The sequence below is a fragment of the Panthera leo genome, chromosome B1 (assembly GCF_018350215.1).
Source record: "Panthera leo isolate Ple1 chromosome B1, P.leo_Ple1_pat1.1, whole genome shotgun sequence".
Taxonomy (NCBI): Eukaryota; Metazoa; Chordata; class Mammalia; order Carnivora; family Felidae; genus Panthera; species Panthera leo.
The window spans coordinates 28,909,082-28,916,719 of NC_056682.1; the positions used below are offsets into that span (position 1 = coordinate 28,909,082).

Below are 7,638 nucleotides of genomic sequence, written 5' to 3' on the forward strand. Positions count from 1 at the left end.
GAGTGTGTAGTCCTACTCATTGTTTTTAACTTGCATTTCTCTGATGATCTACGTAGAGTATCTTTTCATATGCTTATTTGCCATCTGTGTGTGTGTGTGTGTGTGTGTGTGTGTGTGTGTATATAAATTTTTTTTTTTTTTTTTTTTTTTTTTTTTTTTTTTTGCTGAGGTGCTGTTAAGCTCTTTGGCCCATTTTTAATTGAAGTTGTTTTTATTGAGTTTTAAAAATTCTTTGTATATTCTAATGTTCATTTTTGAGAGAGTGTGAGTGTGAGCAGGGGAGGGGCAGAGAGGAGACACAATCCGAAGCAGGTTCCGGGATCCCACCCGTCAGTCAGCACAGAGCCCTACGCAGGGCTTGAACCACGAACCATAAGATCATGACCTGAGCTGAAGTCGGATGCTTAACTTACTGAGCCCTCACGGGCCCCTATCAGAAGTATCTTTTATAAATATTTTCTTCTGGTCTATGGTCTGTCTTCTCATTTCCTTGCTGGTGTCTTGCATGGAGCATAAGTTTTTAATTTTAATGAAGTCCAGCTCATCAGTTATTTTTCATGGATCATGGGTTTGGTGTTGTATCTAAGTCCTTATTCCCATATCTGAGATCATCTAGATTTTCTCCTATTTTGTCTTCTAGGAGTTTTATAGTTTTGCATTTAACACGTAGACATAGGATCCATTTTGAGTGAATTTTTGTGAAAGTATATAAAGTCTATGCATAGATTTATTTATTTGTATGTGGATATTTAGTTGTTCCAGCACCATTTGTTGAAAAGACTTTCTTGGGGCTGAATGATGAGCAGGGTCAAGTATGCACGTACGGGCTGTGGGTACTGAGACTGGCGTGGGTGGGACCTGCATCCCAGTGAGTGGGTTGGGTGGTGTTTCCTGTTCTCTTCCCTGTGCAGCTGTAGCTGGGGCCTTGACTGACCCAGCCTGACCGTGGCTTCAGCTTTGGAAGAGTTACAGGAAGGTATAGAAGAGGTGAAAGTGCTGCTGGAAAAGGCCCCTAGAAAAAAAGTACGTGATGCCCTTATGGCTGAAAAATCCAAGATTGGGACAAAAATCAAGAACAAGATCCAGCAGAAATGAGAGAAAAACAGAACTTCTTGACCATGAAAAGCCAGATGCTGTGATTGCCCCTATTACAATGGGCTACACAGTGAAAATCAGTAATTACCGATGGGATCAGTCAGATAAGTTTGTGAAAATCTATGTTACCTTAACTGGAGTTCATCAAATCCCACTGAGAATGTGTAGGTGCATTTCACAGAGAGGTCATCTGATCTCTTGGTAAAGAAATTAAATGGGAAGAGCTTTACTCCATGATTGTGAACAATCTCTTGAACCCATCTCTGGAAGGCAGTTCAAAAAAAAGTTAAAGAAAGCTGAAAACATGTGGTGGGACTACCTGACTCAGGTTGAAAAAGAATGTAAAGAAAAAGAAAAGGCCTCCTATGACACTGAAACAGATCCTAGTGAGGGATTGATGAATGTTCTAAAGAAACTTACGAAGATGGAGATGATGATATGAAGTGAACCATTACTAAAGCCTGGGTGGAATCAAGAGAGAAACAAGCCAAAGGAGACACAGAATTTTGAGACTTGAAAGTCATTTTGGGGACTGTGATGTGGAAATACTGACTTTTCCAGTGAGGAACTATTAGCTGCAGAGATAAATTTAACAGATAACTACTTACATAGCCTTCTTCTAAGTAAAGGCAATGAATTCTTCCATTTCCTACTGGAGGGTTTATTTAAATATGCTTATTAAACACTTCCCCAAAGGTGATTTCCTTAGTAATCTGGGCATTTCGTTCAAAAAAGGATACTGTGTTCCTGTGTGAAATGTAAAAAAGCAAGTCTTGCCTAATGATAATGCCACATTGTGTGTATTTTTGTTCATCTAAGAGGTAGAAAACAAAAGTTCTTGTTTGCTGTAAGTTCCTGACATCACCACCCACCAATGTAAGAATAAGTAAAAATAAAGCCCGGATTTTTGCATTAAAAAAACACAAAACTTTTTTTTCCCCCACTGTATTGCCTTTGCTACTTTGTAAAAATATCAGTTAAATATATTTCTGTGGGCCTATATCAGGGCTCTCTATTCTGTTACTTATTTTTTAAAGTTATTTTGTTTAATACCACATTACTTGGTTACTGTAGCTTTATAGTAAATTTTGACATTGGGTAATGTCAGTCCTTCAGCTTTGTTCTTTTTCATTATTGTTTTGACTCTTCTGGATCTTTTATCTCTCCATAAACTTTAAAATCAGCCTTTCCACCAAAATACTGAAATTTTGTTTGGGATGATGTTGCATCTATAGACAAAGTTGGGAAGAACTGATGATACTGAGTCTTCATATCCACTGGATATTTTCTTTTGAATTATCTTCTTGACCTTAATTCTATCTTAAGTTGACTAATTCTGTGTTTTTCAGTTTCTAAATTTCTATTTGATTTTTTTAAATCCTCTTCAGCTGTGAAATTTTCCATTTTGCTTTTTTATATTGAATGCATCAGCCAGGGCTATTTTAAATTTTATGTCTGATAAGTTCAGTGTCTGGATTTCCTATGAGTCTGTTTTGTTGTCTTAATTTTCACCTAAATTTCACCACCCTTAATTTTCAGGTAATTCTTACCTTTTGATGCCTTTTAATTTTAGATTAAATGTTATATATAGTATATAAATAATTATAATGAGCAGTTGGGGCTCTGGACTGTGTTCTCTTTCTCCAGTGATGATTTACTTTTGCTCCTGGAGGACAGTGAGACCAGGGACTGATTACCTCAACTTAGATACTGAGATATGTCAAAGCTAAGCATCAGTCTTTGTGAGGACAGGCTTCTATTGACTCTCTCAGAAGAGGGAGGGATCTTCACTTATCCTCAAGAGTAAATGGCCTGAATGTGCTCATTTCTGAATCATTTACCTTTGACTTAATACTATTCGTGGGGCACTTGGGTGGCTCAGTTGGGTAAGTGCCCAACTTTAGTTTCAGCTTGGGTCATGATCTCATGGTTGGTGGGGTTCAAGCCCTGCATTGGGCTTCATGATGATGTTGCAGAGTCTGCTTGGGATTCTCTCTCTCCCTCTCTGCCCCTCCCCTACTCTATCTCCATCTCAAAAATGAGTAAATATACTACTCAAAAAGTGGTTTAGGTCTAGTTGACCTTAACCAATTAACTGTGGCAAAGGTAAGGGGACCACTGTCCCCAATTGTGAAATCACAATTGGATTTCATCCTGGAAGTGGGCTGACTCCACTTTTCCAACTATTGCATGGTAGAAAGGATCAGGGAGAGAACTACAGTTTGTTACACATGCTGAACCGTAAAGACCATTAAACCAAGAGGTGGGAAATCTGAGTTCTAGGCTTGACTTTACCAGTGATTTTAATACATAGGCTTAGATGAGGTATATGGTCTTTAAACTTGAAAGTTTCAGTAAAGTGAAGGAGTAGGATTCTGTTCCATACAGATATGCCTCTATTTTTAGTGTGGACCAAATGGGATCTCATTTCACTTCAGAGGAATAGCCTACTTGTTATTTGAACTTCTGTATAAGATTTCACTTGATTAAAGAGCTTCTCAGCTAAAGAAATGTTGAAAAACTATCTTTAGTTTTATTCTTTTATAGATGAAAGTTAATAGTCCAAGTGTATTTTTTTACCTGTTCTTAAGTTTTTAAAACAAACTTTAATTACAGCCCTATTTAATCTCCTTATAAAAAAAGACAATGACCACAAATTACATTTTAAGGGGAAACCTATAAAACCAGAAACTTTATGATGATACAATGTAATACGTCCAGGTTTGCCAGGAACATGACATTATAAATGTGTACTCTTATGAAATGAGTGATTAAAATCTTTACATCCTACAATTATAAAACATTAGCACTTAGTTGATTTGAAGGGGTGTGGTAGGTAGAATTCTAATATGGCTCCAAGATTGCTGGCATACAACTTCTCTCAACTGTTGAGTCAAGCACTAATGTTGGCGGTGCTTACAGAGATTTTCCAAATGTAACTAAGGTAGGTCACAAATTAAATGACCTTAAAATGGATAGTTTATTAGGTGGAGCTGATGTAATCACATTGTCCATTTAGTGAGCTTAAGAAAATTTTTTTTAATGCTTATTCACTTTTTGAGACAATGCAAGAGAGTGCAAGTGGTGGAGGAGCAGACAGACACAGAATCTGAAGCGGGCTCCAAGCTCTGAGTTATCCAAGCTCCAAGCACAGAGCCCCATGCGGGGCTTGAACTCACAAACTGTGAGATCATGACCTGAGTTGAAATCAGATGCCTAACGACTGAGTCATTCAGGCACCCCATTTTAGTGAGCTTTTAAAATCTGAGCCTATAGGTTAGAGACTGAGGAAGTCAAAGATTTGAAGCATGAGGGAGATTCATTGTGCAATAACTTCTTTATTGCTAACTTGAAGGTATGAGGGACTACATGGCAAGGAATGCAGGTGGATTGTAGGAGGTGAGAATAGCTTCTGGCTGACAGCCAGCAAGGAAACCAGGACTTCAGTCTTACAACCACAAGAAACTGAATTCTGTCACAACCATGTGGGCTTGAAAGATGTATCAGCCTGGTAGGGCTGCCATAACAGGATGCCACAGGACTGGGTGTCTTAAATGACAGAAAAGTATTTCCTTATGGTTCTGGAAATGATGATGTTGGCAGGGTTAGTTTCTGGTGAGGTCTCTCTTCCTGGCCTGCAGATGGCTGCCTTCTCATTGTTTCTTCATATGGGCATTTGGGATAGTGAGGGGTGGAGGGCAGAGAGCAACTGAGAGGTTCCTGTTGCCTCTTCCTCTTAGAAGAACACCAGCCCTATCAGATGAGGACTGTACCCTATGATAGCATTTAAGCTTAATTACCTCCCTAAAGTTTCATTCTTCAAATACAGTCACACCAGGGGTGAGAACTTCAATGTAGGAATTCTTTGGGGACAAAGTTGAGTCTATAACAGAGGAAGACTCTGACCTCTAGGTTAGAAAAAAAACAGTCCAGGCTGACATCTTGGTCTCAGCTGGTGTGACACTATGAGCTTTGCTAGGCCTGGACTTCTAGCTTCCAGAAATGGTGAGATAGTAAACTGTGTTTAAAGTCACTGAGTTTGTGGAGGGGCCCCTGGGTGGCTCAGTCGGTTTAAGGGTCCGACTTCAGCTCAGGTTATGATCTCGTGGTCCGTGAGTTTGAGCCCCGCGTCAGGCTCTGTGCTGACTGCTCAGAGCCTGGAGCCTGTTTCAGATTCTGTGTCTTCCTCTCTCTCTGACCCTCCCCGTTCATGCTCTGTCTCAAAATTAAATGTTAAAAAAAAAAAAAATAAAGTCACTGAGTTTGTGGTAATTTGTTATAAAGCAATAGAAAACTGGGGCACCCAGGTGGCTTAGGCAGTTAAGCATCCGACTTTTGCTTTAGGCTCAGGTCATGATCTCGGAGTGTGGTGAGTTTGAGCCCCACACTAGGCCCTGTGTTGACAGCAAGGAGCCTGCTTGGGATTCTCTCTCTCCCTCTCTCTCTCTCTCTCTCTCTGTCCCTCTCCCACTTGTGCCATCTCTGTCTCTCTGAAAATAAATAAATCTAGGGGCACCTAGAAATTCTAGGCTAATCTCATTTTATTTATGAAGAAAACTGTACCTAAAGAAGTGCAGAGTAAAGCAATTGTGGAAGTTTACTCTGCCAGTTAGAGCTGGTGGGAGACCGGCACTTCCCAGGAAGCTCAGTTTAGACCTCTTTCCACTCTAGTGTTTACTTCTTGACCTCCTGCTGATATAGCCAGTGAGGTTTTATTCTAAAAAAATAACACTTTTGCCTCAAGCTTCCCTTGTTGTGTCTCCCAGAACTATGTACAGGTCACTAATCAGGATTTTTTTTTTTTTAAACATTTATTTATTTTTGAGACACAGAGAGACAGAGCATGAATGGGGGAAGGTCAGAGAGAGAGGGAGACACAGAATCTGAAACAGGCTCCAGGCTCTGAGCTTTTCAGCACAGAGCCTGATGCGGGGCTCGAACCCACGGACCGTGAGATCATGACCTGAGCCGAAGTCGGCCCGCTTAACCGACTGAGCCACCCAGGCGCCCTACTAATCAGGATTTCTGTTCTGTGTCTTTGGTAATCCCTTTTATCACTTCACTCCCGACTTCTAGAAAGGTCTTCCTTCTGGTTCACTTATGTTCAGGGTTTATGTAAATATGGTGTGAAGACCATCTCTATTTGATTCACCTCTGGTGCTTGCTAAAGATGCCAAATCCTGACCCTGTTCCCGAGAGATTTGGCTTCAGTAGGTGTCGTGAATGCACAAACACAGTTACATCCTTTGTGCTGCAGCGTGTGCCCTTCCCTACTTGTTGGCTCTTCAGAGGAGAGTGAAAACATCTGTTCATCATTCTATGCATAATAAGCCATAGCATAATTTTGATTACCTCATTCCCACAAGATGCCAGTGAGATGGATTTATCTTATCATTGGAGAGTGTCCAATGTTAGGAATCCTCTTACCTCAGCATTCAGCTTGTTCTTCCCAGGCTGTCACCATCCCCTCTTTCCCTTTGTTCTGCTTGCTGTCACCAAACCCATTACTGCCAAAAAAAGGACGATTATTCGGAACCCTCTAGCTGATCCCCGTGATTAAAGGTCTTCGGGGTTTTCATATAGATGGTTTGCTTTTGGAGTGCTGGTCATATCAGATTTGTGTTATAGACTGTAATCAAGGTTTAGACTTGATGTCTTTCTTGGGTGCTGGGGGGAAAAAGACAGTACAATATTTTGTTAGAAATGAAAGTTACTACTATCCCCTGTCCCCCACCCCCAACCTTAAGGTGGTTGCTTCTGAGTCCTGGTGTGAGTGATAGGAAACTTCTGCTTTCCTTATTTGGTTCTCCGGTCATCTAGGTGTGATTGCTCTTAATACTTATATTCCCTTTTGTCAGGGTGCTTGCTGTCTATTTGAGCAGATGGTCACACAAAGTTCATTGGTCCATTCTACATATTCTGCAAGAGATTTATGATTCTTGGGGATCCGAATGCCATAATATGCTTTGGAGTAAATGAGCAGGAGGATTATTCTATGGGATATTCTTTAGGTAAAGATACACACATTTAAAATGGCCAAGTCCTTAGAAAATAGCTTTTAATATTGAATGGTAGGGTAGGATTATGATCTGGGTGAAACTTAAAAATATCTAATCTGGAAGCCAGCCTTATGGGGCATAGAATAATTCATTTCTGTTTACAGCTGCATCCAAAAGTGGATAGTCTGGATTGGCTGATAAGTTACAAGGTCTTCTTTTCACTGTGGGCATAGTTGTCCCAGACTGTCTGTTCACATGGTTGACCTTTGGAGATAAAGGGTCAAGAAGAATTCAGTGGATTAAGGTATTTGCAAATTCTAGTGATGTTCTGAAACTCCAGGAAATAAAAAATATACTGCAGGCTCTCAGTTGCTCAGTGGTGCAAACCTACTGCAACCCGAACCTCTGCCAACTTAAATCTGTTATGCCACAGGCCATCAAAAGTGCCTTTACCAGGAGACTGGCCGGGTTCGCTGGGGTTCCAGCCATGGAGTGGAACAAAGGGGAGAAAGAAGTCTATTCCTGAGAATGTACTCTTGTTTGA

The 7,638-nt window shown here is 40.4% G+C and overlaps 1 pseudogene; it reads left to right on the top strand.

The window, feature by feature from the left end:
- Positions 1 to 1,605, top strand: part of LOC122218348 — a 14,978-nt pseudogene extending 13,373 nt beyond the window's left edge.
- The last annotated feature ends 6,033 nt before the right edge of the window (positions 1,606 to 7,638 follow it).